Source organism: Anolis carolinensis, chromosome 4 (genome assembly GCF_035594765.1).
Source record: "Anolis carolinensis isolate JA03-04 chromosome 4, rAnoCar3.1.pri, whole genome shotgun sequence".
NCBI lineage: Eukaryota > Metazoa > Chordata > Lepidosauria > Squamata > Dactyloidae > Anolis > Anolis carolinensis.
Window position 1 is genome coordinate 10,396,713 of NC_085844.1, and position 15,582 is coordinate 10,412,294.

The window sequence follows — 15,582 nt, forward strand, 5'->3', positions numbered from 1 at the left end:
CCTAGTTGGACTGTTTTTCAGCCAATCAGGAGTTGGGATGGGTTTCTTGAATAGCTGACAGATAGAATAAAAATGCTCTATATTTTCAATTGTGTTTTTGTAGTACTTTGTAGAGCTTTCTCCGCTGACATCCTTTCTGGCCAGTGAGAACAAGCCTCTGCATTTGCTTTCTGCCCATCTGTGTCTGATTTGGCCTTCTAGGAAGCTAGACACGGCATTTCCTTGAAACCCCTGGGGAGATAAGGCGGGTTACAAATAAAGTTATTATTATTATTATTATTATTATTATTATTATTATTATTATTATTGGAGCTGAAATTAGTCAACAGTAACAGGGGCCCCGGTGGCAAAGTGTGTTAAAGCATTGAGCTGCTGAACTTGCAGACCAAAAGGTCCCAGGTTCAAATCCCGGGAGCGGAGTGAGCGCCCGCTGTTGCTCCAGCTTCTGCCAACCTAGCAGTTCAAAAACATGCCAATGTGAGTAGATCAATAGGTACCTCTCCGGCAGGAAGGTAACGGCGCTCCATGCAGTCATGCCTTTGGCCACATGACCTTGGAGGTGTCTACGGACAACGCTGACTCTTCGGCTTAGAAATGGAGATGAGCACCAATCCCCAGAGTCGGTCACGACTGGACTTAATGTCAGGGGAAACCTTTACCTTTACGTTGCTGCTGCTCCATGCATTTATTATTTATTATGATCCACACAGCTTCATTGAGGCACTCAAGCCCCAGCACCATGTCAAGGTAACGATCCAAGCTGGATCCTTACCTTAGCAAAGTGATATTGGTATAATGAAATGTCTCTCTCAGTAGTTTAAGCTGATTTAGCAGTCACACAGGTTCTTCTGGAACAGGGAAATTTTATGAATTACAGAATTAATTAATGTTCACCTCACCTTAATACCCCCTCCCAAGAGCCTTGATTTCCTCAAAGAATGCAGACTCTCAAAAGTATTTTTTCATTCATTCCTTGCAATGCTAGCACTGAATAAAATTAAAACTTCATCTGACCATTTTGAAATACAGTTTAAGTACTGAGAAAAGGGGACAGGTAAAGTGGTCAAAAATGTAAACATAATAAATGTAAGAATGCTAGGTTTGAATGTTTGTCAGTGTCTTACGCTCCGGAATGTCTGATATGTTGAGGACTGAAAAAGTCAGAATTCTTATTTGGGGGTAAAGTCCTCCCTCCCCATAATTACACACTTACTTAATCAGACATATACCTCATGCATTGGATAGGAAATGTACAATATTAATTGGGAAAGATGCGGCATTCAACAGGCTTTATCTTCCAGGAAGTGTGTTCAGCATTGAAGCCTCCCTATCCCTGTCTTCACTCCCTCTTCTAATTGAAGATCCTTGATTTGCACACACCCTCCTCCCCCCCCCCAGAGGCCAGACCCCTCCCAAAATATTCCTCCTGCCCTTGTGCTTTCCATCCTTCCAAAGTTAGCCTAAGCCACAGGGGCACTTCACTTCTTTGCTCCGGCAACGGCTGTGGAATCTTTGGACTTTAAAGAGTTGATTTCTCTCACCACACTTTTCTCTCCCTCCCTTGCTGTATTTATCTCAAAAACACCAGTCTTTTCAAAGAGTGTCCCTTTCGGGCACTTAGAAGTGGGATGGAGAGAGGTTTCTCCCCTCCTCCTTTTTCATGTTAAAGTTCTACAAAGCATCCTGCTGGGTTTGGCTTGTTTTCGGTTTGATTTTAACTTTGGAGAGCCAGTTTCTGTTCTGGCTGGAAGTGCCTTGTTGGGACTCGCTTCTTCAGCAATAACTGGCTGCTCTGAGCTGGATTCCCTAAACAGGTAAGAGAACTGGTGGAACTGCAGGGCTGAGGTGGTACAGAACAGGTCAAAGCTGATCCAGTTCATGTTTCTAAATGCCTAGATGGGAAAGCAATATCTACCCAAATTGATGTTAACCTGGTGAAGCTAAGTGATTTGCTTTAGACCAATGAGCAGAATGTTCTTTGTTCAGCTTGTGCTATAGACTTGTATTTGAGAGATGAAATCCCAGGGAATGAACCTAGTAGTCAATGTGTTGTTGAAGGCTTTCATGGCCGGGATCACAGGGTTGATGTATGTCTTTCGGGCTGTGTAACCATGTTCCAGAAGTATTCTCTCCTGACGTTTCGCCCACATCTATGGCAGGCATCCTCAGAGGTTGTGAGGCATGGATAAACTAGGCAAGGAAGGTAAATATATATATGTGGAGAGTCCAGGGTGTGACAAGAGTCCTTTGTCAGCTGGAAGCCAGCGTTAATGTTGCAATTAATCACCCTAATTAGCATTGGAAAGGTTTGTCTCTTGCCTGGGGGGCATCTTTTGTTCAGAGTCATTAGCCATCCTTGGGGCTCCTCTGGCCTCAGAGTGTTGCTTCCCATCTACTGTTCTGATTTTTGAGTTTTTTAATACTGGTAGCCAGATTTTGTTTTTGTAGTAGTCGTTTTACTATCTCTTTCTGTTTTGTGTGTGTTAAAATAGAACACTGACAACCCAGGACAGAGATCTTAGCTAACTGCTATGTGATCCATTTACTTGGGAGTAAATAGCTAGTAGGGTTATCCAGTGAAATAAGAGGTAGTACTCCTGTCCCTTTAAGGTTGAGCAGAAGAGAGAGATTCAGCAGGTGTTGCTTTTGTCACACCTGAAATATGCTACACGGCCGTTAAGGATACAGGAAGCTTTCCCCTTATTTCTTCTGGCAACCCTAACAACAAAGGGATAACTATGCAAGAGCGTAATTAGCTAATGCAGGATAAAATTAAATCATATGAACTTCTATATGTGGATTCCGGCTTTGGCCTCAAGTAATGCAGTTCATTTAGTGAAGCAAAACTGTAAATTGTGTAAAACACAGTTTTTCTAATAAAAAGAGTTGAACAAATGTGTATTTCTATTTCTAAGTTCTCATCATCATTATTATTTTCTAAATCAGGTTATACTTAAACCATGGAGTTGCTATGGGCATCCATAGCTACCATCTAATTATATGTTACCTTCTTTGGTTTCAAAGTAGATGTAAAAACAGGATGCTAAAATGGGAAGCTCCAACTCTTGTTACTGCTGCTACAAGTTGGAAGAGTCTTTTCCACTACAAAGAGGACTTTTTCAGTTGTGGCATCTGAAATGTGGAACTCTTTTCCCAAGGAGATTCTTCAGGCCTATGAATGGCAGTTTTAAAAAGTTAGTGGAGCATGTAGCAACATTTTGCAGCATTATCTTCTTTGGATTGATGCTACATTTATTGTTTTTTATTCAGGCCCCTTCCACACTGCCCCTATATCCCAGGATCCGATCCCAGATTATCTGCTTATCTGGCAATAGGGACTCATATAATCCAGTTTAAAACAAATAATCTGGGATCACATCCTGGGATATAGGGGCAGAGTGGAAGGGCCCTCAGAAGATCCCCCCTTTTGCTCCTCTACTTTATAGTTATTCTTTAGCTTCTGTGATGTATTGTTGTTGTCTTTAAGTCAGCTTTGCCTTATGGTGACCCTATGGATGACAGACGTTCAAATTACTCTATCCTCAATGAGGTTGTAGACTCAGGTTAAAGGTGCTTTCTTGGATTGATTCTATCCATCTGGAATGTGGTTTTCCTCTTTGCGTGCTGCCTTCTATCCTAACAAACATCACTGTCTTTTTAGTGAGTCATACGGCCAAAGTATGATAGCCTCAATTTAGTAATTTTGACTTCAAGGGAAAGTTCAGACATGATTTGTTTTAGGAACAATTTATTAATCTTTTTATTAGTTCACAGTATCCACAGAACTCTTCTCTGGTACCACATTCCCTTGCTTTCCCTCACATTCTGCCATTTAGAGTCAGGTAACATGTGTTGTAGAAACGAAGCCCCCTGGAGTCCCACTGGAAGTGTCCTTATGTCAAGTGTTCTTATGCCATGTCTCCATGAAACTGCCGTGGAGCACTGTTTCCTAAGCACATGGAAACTGAGCCCTAAAACCATGGAGTGAATTCCCTAGAAGGAAGGAATGGAAAAATGGGCACTTAGGAGCACCTCAATGTGTTTGCCATGTCTCGTGTCCATGGAAAAGAGTAGAGTTCAACACTACTTTATTCATTTTATTATTTATTTACAGCATTTTTATCCCGCCCTTCTCACCTGAGGGGACTCAGGGCTTCTTACAAAGATCGGCAAAATTCAGTGCCCAAAATACAGTCATTAAAAGCAAAACAATATATACAAATCAATTAATAAAACAGTATTAAATACATTATAAAATTTAAAACATCGGTATGATTGAAACCATTCATCCAGGACCTCGTGCTTAAACCTTGATTCAGACTTTGTCGACTTAGGTGATTATTCATTGAATGCTTGGGCATGCAGCCATGTCTTTAAAGCCTTTCTAAAGCCCAGAAGAGTTGAGGCTTGTCGGATGTTGCTAGAGAGGGTGTTCCACAGTTGGGGAGCCACCACCAAGAAGGCCCTGTCTCTTGTTCTCACCAGCCTCGTCTGCGAGGCCGGTGGGACCGAGAGCAAGGCCTCTCTGGATGATCTTAAAGTTCTAGATGGCTCATAAGAGGAGATACATTCAGACAAGTAAGTTGGGCCAGAACCGTTTAGGGCTTTATAGGTCAAAACCAGCACTTTGAATTGGGCTCTGTAGCATATTGGCAGCCAGTGGAGCTGGCTTAGCAGGGGAGTGGTACGCTCCCTGTATGCCACTCCAGTTATTAATCTAGCTGCCACCCGTTGTACTAGTTGGAGCTTCCAGGCCGTCTTCAAAGGCAACCCCACATAGAGCGTGTTGCAGTAATCCAAACAGGATGTAACCAGAGCGTGGACCACCGTGGCCAAATCAGACTTCCCAAGGGACAGTGTTCTGTCACGAACTGGGCCTGTAACTATTGTCTTTTGTATAGGACGTATACTTTATGCCCAGCGGGAAGCCAGGGCACCTCAAAGAGAGGTTCTTGAGGATTTTCCTGAAAGGGATGGTCTTTTGAGTCTTTAATGAAATAACAAAGTCTTTATTGTTGAACAAATAATACATCTTCAAGGAGTCAAATAACACTTCAAGGTTTCCTTAATAAACTGTTGGCTTTTCAATCTTGTCCCCAGGGGACGGGAAATTGGCTTTGGATAACCCCGTTATAACCTCTCCCAGGCTGTCTATCATATGGGCCTAGCTGATGTAGGACCTACTACTGATTCCAAATGCATCAAGTAGACCTACCAACCAAGGCTTGAAGATGTTTCAGCTGGGGTTCTGTGGATCTGTGATGCTGTTCTCTCTCCGAGGTTTCTTTGGAAACTTTAGAGCTGTTTCCCTCAGGAGTTGTAAGGCTGAGAGGCTGTGAGCTCTCAGCCAGAGCTTTTGGGATGTTTCCCCTGGAATTTCTGTTTCTGTTTTCTCGGATGTTCTATATCCCCAGATGTTCTTAAGATATGAAGCTTTTCTATGGGATGAGCTGGTCTACATCCTATAGCTTAGCTTCCTTAAGTGAGACTGACTTAAAAATGGCTCCTTCCCTCCCAGAGCCCTGAAAAAGGGGCGGAACCAAACTTAATGATGATGGACAGGTGGCCTGCCCTATGACTGCAAACATTAGCAGAAAGAAAATAAAGTTGGAGCTTCTGGTACAGCCGTACCAGCACAGGCGGGCACAGCTGGCGCACAAGTCTCAATTGTGCGAATGCGCCCCTGGCCACCCCTCCTCGGGTTCCAGGCTCAGTGATGAGTCCAGGAGAACACCCAGACTGTAAACCTGTGTCTTCAGGGGGAGTGCGACCCGGTCCAACACAGGCTGTAACTCTATACTTTATGCTTTTTCTCCTTCCTTTTCACCAGGGAACCAACATCCATGCTGCGAGAAAGAGATAAACTTAATTCTAGGTCAGATTCCTCTGTGTCTGCATGTTAGCAAATATGTGCTAAAATTCCATTTCAACTCCTGTTGCTAACACTGTGGGGCAGACATTTCTATTCTACATGTTATAACTAGCCTTCAATGCAAGACACAGCCAATGATATCTCTAAATATTTTTCTGGCCTTTTTTTCAGTGTATATTTGAAAACTCAGGAGGTATTTTTTGTGGAATGGTTTTTAGACATGCCTTTAAAAAAATGTGGCCTTGTAATATTTTCCCTCGAGGCTCTTGCTTGAATCACAATTTTAATCACTCTGAAACTTACCCTTCTTATGTGTCACAAGTTAAAGGGAGCAAAACCTATTTAGAATGGAAACCCCCAGAACTGTCAGGATAAATCATACTAGAAATTTTCTGTCATTCATGTGAGCTGGGGTATTTCTAAATGCTGTCACTTGGAGCTCTGTGTACATTGCCTGGGAGGGTTGTCAAAAGCTTCAATGTATATATCAAACATTTTCCTTTGGGCTGGTTATGAGTCTGAAAAACACTGCTTTGAGCAATGGTGGAAAAACATGTTATTTAAGGCGTCATGGTGTCATGGGTTTTCATCATAAGCATCATTATCGGCAAACGTGTGAATTTTACAGCAATAACTTCTTAATTACAGCATTTTCTACACAGAAAATACATTTTTAGAAATATTATTTTCTATATAGAAAATGCTGTTTCCTGTGCCAAAATGATTTTTTGGCTCAGAAGCATCACATGTAAAATTTGTTCAAAGTAAGTCAATCACAAATAGTGAAACTGTAAAATTTTAAAGATTTTCGTACAGTGAAAAGAAAACTGCCAAAATTTACTTATTGCCTCTCTGAAGAACAAAAGAAATGGGAATTCCATCCCTAATACCTGCTTCAGAGAGCTATTTCAACTGCTGCAAACCGAGTTAAAACTGCAGAAGTAGGTTGCACTTAATTAAATCTTGCTCTTCCCAGTAGGGTCAGATAAAAGCAAAATACTGCAGTATCTTAGCTTAGCTGTTCTACCTCCTTAATAACCTTTGCCTTCTTAACAAAACTCCAATATTGCTTGATCACATGTATTCTGGTTTTCTTCTGTGAAATTTTAGAGGGTGTACTATTGCAAGCAGATGTGGGTTCTATATAAAAAATCCTCTTCTAAAATGTACTGGCAGATATTATCATGCTGCCCACTGCTGGGGTTTATGGTAGAGAGACATCTTCATTTCCTCAGTGGCTTTGTTATCTTAGGAAAAAGAATATAATAGCATCTCACAGTACACATTAGGGTTGTCCAAAAATTTGTTATGATTCTTATTTCGGAATTATTTCAGATTGTTCTCGCTTTTTGAACCGATTATTGAGACGTTGTCCCTGGGCGCAACTGGCAATGTAATTCGAACCATCGTTGGCCCATTCTCTAATTGTGTCTTAATGTTTCATTAAAATTCCCCCCCCCCAAATTTTTTTTTATATTTTTTTAAATTTTTTTAATTTTTTTTTGTTTCTGCAACCTAACTTGAATGGGAGCCTAGCGCAGCCTAAAATGGCTGCCGCTCCCAGGCCAATCAGAGACTTCCACGATGGCTGGAAAAGGTGGGGGCTAGCGTCCTCTGTGTCCACATGGAAGATCTCCATAAAACCCCCCTCCCTAACCCTGGCAAGCCATTCGGGGCTGGGTTACCGAGCAGAGAGGGTGGTTCGCAGCACTAGTAGGAATCAAGCCGCCTGCATTGAGGGGAGAGAGAGGGTGAAGTTCTGGCTGTAGAGAGAGAGACACTGAGACAGGGGTTTGGGTCTGGTACGGGCTGGCTTTTGTTGCTGGTTCGATATTGTGTGTATTTTTTGGGTAATTGGCTTGGTGCTTGTGGGATCTGGCAAAGAGTCCTTGCTTGAATAGAGGCATTAGGCAATTTTTAGTTTTCAAAGGACGTGGGCGCCAAGGCATTGCTTGGAATCCGCTCCATTTCTAGTCCAAAGACCTCTGCCTTTTTTTTATTTCAGCAATCACAAGATCAGCCATTGTTTTAAATCCCAAAAGAGTACACTGGAAGAAATAGTTTCCAAAGGACGTGGGGCACCCACCAAGGCATTGCTTCCCTCACGCTCCATTTCTATTCCCAAGCCTTGGGCTGAGTTTTATTTCTGCAATCACAAAGTCAGACATTGATTTGATTCAATAGAGGGTCCACAGCAATTTATAGTTTCCAAAGGACATTGCCAATCCTGTCAAGGCATTGCTTGGTGTGTGCTGCGTTTCTAATCCAAAGTCCTCAGCCAGAGTTTCATTTTTTCAATCACAAGGTCAGCCAGTGGCACCATTGATCAAAAGGTTCAAAGGCAATTTATAGTTTCCAAAGGATAGTGGCACTCCTGCCAAGGCATTGCTTGGCGTGTACTGCGTTTTTAATCCAAAGTCTACACAAGTAGAAGAGGGACTTTTATAGTGATAAGAACCCAATTGAACAGGAAATAAGACTTTCAAACCAGGAACAGGTTTCTTCAAATATTGAAAAATAGTGTATTATAAAAAGTTATGAAAATTTGCCAAAAATAATAGGTGACAGGAAACGTTCTGCAATTTGTTGAGCAAAGAGTGTTGAATGTGATCACCCACTGTACCAAATTTGATGAGGATAGCTCAAGAAATGAGGGCGGGAGAGCCCTGTAAAAGTCCCCCCCCCGTTTTCCTTTTTTTTGGCGATTGCGCATGCGCGTCCGCCATTTTAGAAACATTAAGAATCATTACGAATTTTCGGAAGTATCCAAAAATTTTGGGTGAAAAATTCGGAAATACTTTCTATATCGAAGTACTGGCACCCCCTACTTTAGAAACGAGAATTGAAACATTTTTTCCATCGATCGGACAAGCCTAGTACACATGGGACCAAATTCACTGGAATCAACCCAAGGAATCAGGGAACTTACACTGGAAGTTGACACGCCAACACTGTAGCAATTGATATAAACTGGTTTCCAGAAGACAAATAAACAGAGCCAAATAGCCCTTCTTAGTTTTTTTTTTTTAGAGAAATGTATTTAAATTGCTTATTCAAAGATAACATCTAACTGTTCATTGCACATGAAAAATATGTGATTTTTATTTGATCTTTTTTGCAGATATCTGTTAGCTAGGATATCAGTTTGGTTGTGATGCTATGGAAAGAAAAAAAAACCATCTGCACTGTTGAGATACAGCAACATACTGTAATCCCAACCCAAATGACGGGGATGGGAAACTACTGTACTGGGAATCCAAATACTTTAGACTTATACTCTTAGTAACTTCACCCAATTTGGGAAAAAGTAAGTGATTATGGGAATTGGAAGTTCCAATCATTGTGAGGTCAAAGATTCTCTTGTCTTTCAGGTGCTATGGTGTTGGGAACCGATGGTCCAGGTTTTGTTGGCTTCCATTTTTATCAGACAAAGTCAACATCACCAATTGAAGGGAAAGGTGGGGATTTAATTCCAATATAATATTTGTTATTGCTTATTTGTTCAGTTGCTTCCGACTCTTTGTGACCTCATGAATCTCATAATCTAAATGGCCATTAAATCCCTCCTGTTTAGCTCAAAATGTGGCATGTCCCCAAAGATGTATCAGTGGATGTGTGACTCATAAGAAAACAGATTATTCTCAGTATGAATGAAGAGACTTGCTAAAGATACACCCTTGTCTTCATCTTATAAAATATGGACAAATTTAATTACTGGAATTAGGGCACTGGACAAAATGGAATGTGGACACTTGTTCCGGTGGGTCTCATGTTTCATAACATTTCTAATGCTTGATTTAGTAATTTCCCTTTTTGGCTTGCCTTAATGTTTAATTGCACAGCCTCCTGTAGAGCTGTTTTCATTCTTTTTTGCAGAGTCTTCCCAAGTATGTGAATAAACACTTTTTCTGTCCAGTTAGTGAAATCAACATTGTATCACTTGGACATAAAACATCACTTTTTGTGAGCCTTAAGTGTAGACACTGCCAGATTCATAATGCAGTGATACAGAACTAACTTCATCTTCCTCCTTCATGGGATGAGATGCCGAACAAATAGTACTAGAATTTCTGTGGAATTTTCCTCCTGAAGTTTTGATATGCATTCAAATATAATCTGTTAATATAAGCAATAAAAAATAAAAAGATAATGACATTTTGGTTATGTAATTGTCTCACTTTTAGCTGGTAGTCCATCATCTCCTCTACAAAAACAATGGTTCTAGGATTGCTAGAATGACATGATTTGGGATCATAAATCAGGGTAGCATAATTCTCCATATGTGGAGTTACATTATTGTAATAAGATTTCATTTCATTTCATTTCAATTATTTATACCCCGTCCTTCTCACCCGAGGGGACTCAGGGTGGCTTACAAGTGGCAATTGATGCCGTTACACTGTTATACAATGAACTAAAACGTTAAAACAGTTAAAACAGTCATAAAATACAATATACAAAGTTTTTTGTGTGTCAAAGGACATCTTTGAGCAACCATACATTACTGAAAGACTAAAACTGGACTTCCATCAGCTTTCAATGTCCATGGATATGCAAAATAACCTTTCATGTGCAACTCCACTTCCAGACATTACACACCACTTAGAAATGGCCTACCAATTCTGAAGGAAAGAATATGCATAATATACCAACAGGATTCCAGACAGACTGTGTTAAATACATGCACAAAATCTTAAGCATTATGGCATGAAAATTATTCTTCTATCAGTTTTACACATTGTTTTTGCTATATATAGTCTCTGCTCACACTAAGTGCTAACTAGAGATACATGGCAGATTGACTCCATCCATTTTTAAAAAATGGTTTTAACTGTTCTGCAGCTCTCAGACACATGGGCACTATTTATAATCATAATTCCACATGTTTCTGCATTTCTGTTGTATTCTAGGAAAAAGAGGTAAAATGCTTTCAACAAAATGCAAATTATTGAAAAAAATGTGCAGACTTCTTCCACCCACTTCTAAAATGCACACAGTTGAATCTACAGGAACAGACCTGCTGGATTTACCCATCCCTTGTATAAATGGCTATTGTAGGGAAACATAAAATTATCTACAGAATTGAATATATATGGGGAAAATATATGCTAATGGGGGCCACGTAAGTTATTTTAGTTTTAAATGGGGTTTTGGGGAGGGGGTTAGAGTGTCCGGTTGTTCTCTTCGAGGGTTCTGGGACTGCATCTGGTTTAAAGGACTGTTTGGATGTGCCCTGAGATACTTTTGAATGTCATTGTTCTTGTTAAAGCAGAAGTGACAGCTAATACAAGGATGGCATTGAGGATGACCTGCATCTGGACTGTACCATCTCTTTGGTGCTTTGTGCTCAACTGCATGCAATTCAGTAGTCATCCCTGCCAATAATAAAACCAGATACAAGACTTTGCAAAGTCAATTTAGGTAACTTATCCTGGGGCATTGCACGGAGTATTAATTGTAGGACTCATATGAATCCATTGCCAAAAGAAAACCAAGCTCACTTCATGTTTTCTATTGCAGCCCTTCAAATAATTAAATATGTGAAACAAGACATTTTAGCTTTGTTGGTGGGTGGGTGAGGGAGAGAGACACTTGGTTCTGTCTCAAACAGCAAAATATATTGAAAAAGAAAAGATGGTTTTACATATTGTGTGCTACTTGTAAATTCCTATCTGCTCATTCTATGGTGCAAGTAGATAGTGCTTTAGAAGAATGCAATATTAACCATCTCTTGGCCAGATTTAAGATGGAACTGCCTCAAAATTCCCATAAGCTATAGAGATATTTTGTTATGTATCTTGTTGCTATTTTTAAACACTTCTAAAAGTTAGGCTAAGGGTGCAGTAGAGCTTCCGCCCATTTCAGCACATTCTAAATGTTGATGCCATGTTTAGCCGACTGGCTTGAACGCCTTATTCCTAGTGTGATCCAAACCAAAGCAGTTTTCTTGCATCTGTGTTTTTTTTTACTTGATAATAGATATAAAATGGATTAGCAGCACAAAATGTGTGAAATACATCACTAATATTCCTGTCTCAAGGCTAAGCTTGCTTGAATTAGATGGTTGGAGAAGTGTAGGTATAGACAACATTTGTAGATGTTGCCTTAACATATTACCATACTTTCTATTTCTCATTTCTCCCTTTTTCCATTAATTTAATCTGGTATCTGTAGCAGTTCAGGATAATTTGTATACAAAAAGTATGTATAACATTTCTGAAAGTTTTCTGAAAACATGGTAAAGGTATTACTAATAGAAGGAGGTTGAATCCGTATTTCAGGGACAATGCCTTTATTCTTCCCTTGAGGCTATGTATTTAAGGTTCCTCAGTGTATATTGTAAAACTGAAGCTGAGGCTGTCATATTTTGGGCATATTCTGAGAAGATAGGCCTCACTAGAAAGGACAGTAATGCTAGACAAGGTGGAAGGTGGTAGGACAAGAGGAAGTCTGCTTTCCTGATGAATTGACTCAATCAAGCAGGGCTGTTGAGGACAGAGTGACTTGGAAATCTCTCATTCATAGGATTGCCATAAGCAAGATTGGCTTGAAAACAGTTAACAACAGCAATTTGTTACCCATATGTCAGCTGCAAGGGTTGCTAGAGCAACTTACAACTAGTTTGTCAGTTCCCTTCTCTCAAGCTCACAAATGCTTATATTGTATGAGATGGCACAGAAGAAAGAGGCAATGGTCAAGTGAGCACTACGTTCAGCTTTTTTTGTGTTTTCTCTCCTTCATCCTCAGAGGCCACAGCAATGGTAGTTGGAACATGGAATGAAGGGTTCTCATTAGTCACTAGAGATAATTATGATGGAATTGTTCTTGGGTGCTCTTCTCTTACGAACAAGCCATGGCAGTGGCCGTTGGAGTATGGGGCTGTCACCAGCTTCTGTGTCATAGAATTGATGGGTTGTGCTTGACTGATCTTCACTTCTCAATAGGATACAGCAACGTCATTTGGAACTTCTCACCTTCAGTGATTCTATAGAAAATGAGTACAGTGTAGTAGCCCCCTCCATCTTGTCTGTTAGAAAAAAAACTTAAAACATGGTTATGGGACCAAGCATTTAAGCAGTAACTATAGCAGTGCAATAATTGAGAACTTTAAGATGATGGACTAAAGGACCTATCCTGGACTTTGATATGGAACTTCCGTGATTGCAACTGTTATTTTAATTAATTTACAATTAATGTTTGGTTTTAATTTTTATTTTTGGAATTGTATGTTGGGCATTGAATTGTTGCTGATTGTGAGGCCACCCTGGGTCTCCTTTAGAGAAGGGCGAGATAGAAGTATGGAAAATAAATCAATACCCTGTTTCCCCTAAAATAAGACATCCCCAGAAAATAAGACCTAGTAGAGGTTTTGCTGAATTGCTAAAGATAAGGCCTCCCCCGAAAGTAAGACCTAGCAAAGTTTTTTTTTTTGGAAGCATGCCCACCAAACAGAACACCAGAGCATGCAGGATCGGTAAATGTAAGTACCATAGAGTCTTGTACATGGAAATATTGGTAGTAACAAGAAATTCTTGATAGGATTCACAGTTTGTCTGGTTATGCTGGTTTGTGATAACAACTACTGTACAGTATATAATAAATGTTCTTTTTTTTGGTTCAACAATGAATGTGAATTCTTCTTCATGGAAAAATAAGACATCCCCTGAAAATAAGACCTAGAGCATCCTTGGGAGCAAAAATTAATATAAGACACTGTCTTATTTTCAGGGAAACACGGTAAATAGCTGTTGAATGTGGCCAGTGATAATGGATGAAAAATTATTTAATTTCTTTTGCAACAAGAATTCATTAAACAGTCTGAGAGATTTAAAAAACCCTGGCATGTTCTGCCGTCCCTAATTTTTATTAAGCACCTTTTAGTGGTGTGAATTTCTTTTGCTCAGGGTATTCTTTACAGCAATTGTGGCATTATGACCATTTGCATAAATTTACACTTTGCTTCTTGCCAAAGTTAGTGGTCAATTACCCTCTTAGCCCAGATTTTCATTTCTAAAAGTCTCCAGCACCTGAAACCATACAGTGAACAAGTGAACAACAGTGTAATGACAGACTATTATGCTTCCTGCCTTTCTGTGCCAACTGAAGAACGGCTTCACAGACCACATAATAACACATGCCAGACCACTTAATGACAGATGTTAGAGAAAAGAACACCATACCAAAATAGACTTATGTGAATTGGATTATTTCTGTGTGAAATGAAATATTTCATGCTAAACTTCAGGCTTTTAGGAAGGTCTTTGATAGATTGAGGCTCTGTAGCTAAAGTTGGCACCAAATGGCCAGCAGTATGATACAGCATGTGTTGTGCAGTGCTTGGAGTCTTTTGCCACTGTGCATTGCCACCCTGGCATCTTTTTTGTTGCTGAAGTTCAGGAACTCATTTTGAGTTAAAGCCTGGATTGTACACTTCTATGCTGGAAAATACATTGTGAAACTATAGGCAGTGCCGTTTTAACACATGGGCATGCTGGGCTCCTTGTTAACCTGTACACAGGCCAGAATTTAACACTACACCCACCTCAACACTCAAATATCCTGCTAACTCAGTAGAAAGAGAAAAATCATGACCTACAGCAGAGAGCTGGCATGTCTGTATTCACAAAACAAATCCATACTTCAGAAGCAGAATCTTGTAATGGGTTTGTGGAAGCCAGTTAAAAGCTGGGGGCAATTGCTGGCAGTGAGCATTTCCATTACCCCTTTTCTGCCTCAAATGTTAGCCCTGTTTCTGTGTATATGTGACCTGCCAATTTCAAAAATGACATCAGTTTTCCTCTACCAGCTGTAGTTTTTGAGATAGTAAACATATAACGTATATCAGTTGCATCTACTTGCCTATAGAAAACCATGATTACTATATCCAAGAAACTAGAGCTGATGCAGTCTATCCAATGCAATTTTCTGAATTAGTGCCCCAAATAAACCCAGAAAAGAATGTTGGACTGTGTTATCGGAAGTAGAGCCTCCACTGCTTTTGTTCCAAAAATGCCAGTTGTGTGGTCAGGGATTAGAGGAAGTAAAATCAGGAAAAAGATACTGTGGACTTATTGTGTGCTAGTGGAATCTGCAGAGGAAAAAGAAAATACCAACACTGATTTTGTTGGATGTACCAATAAATATATGTTTATTTTATTCATAGTTTAGATTTTTATTCCTGTGTGTGATTGTGTAGGCACGGTCCCATGCACTGATTTGCCCAGAAACCTATAATGTTGTTAAAACCTGGATTATATGGAGGTGTGAATTGTTGATTTGAACAAAATAAAGATGAAGGAGAATAATCTGAGATGGAATGTCATGACATACGCTTGAGCCAAAATGCATGGGTGTATAGAACAAGATATTTTTAAACTCTGCTTTTAAAAGGGTGGGGTCTACTTTTTTCTTAATTATACTTACATACACACCAATTTTACTTAACATTTCCTGCATCCAAATTGCCCCTTATGTCATTCCAAATTGCATACCATTCTGCCGAGCAACATGATTTATACTGGAGGCAAGCCAATATCTTTTGGCATTGGGGGGGGGGGGGGAACGGACAAAATCTGTCATCTGGCAAGTCTGAATAGTAGAGTGGTGGAAAGTGTTGCAACAGGAAAGGGGAACCTGGGTTGAAATCCCTACTCACTTGATGTGATGACTCATGGGCCATGTAGTCCCGTTCCTAGTACTGTTGTGACAGA

General features: G+C 40.1%; 1 protein-coding gene across 1 annotated transcript in view; it reads left to right on the forward strand.

Moving 5' to 3' along the window:
- The first annotated feature begins 609 nt into the window (after positions 1-609).
- The window catches only part of col22a1 (collagen type XXII alpha 1 chain), a 188,433-nt gene continuing 173,460 nt past the window's right edge, over positions 610-15,582 (forward strand). Inside the window, exon 1 of the mRNA XM_062979993.1 lies at positions 610-1,814. The gene's annotated coding sequence lies outside the window, so the exon portion shown is untranslated. The remainder of the gene's footprint in view (positions 1,815-15,582) is intronic.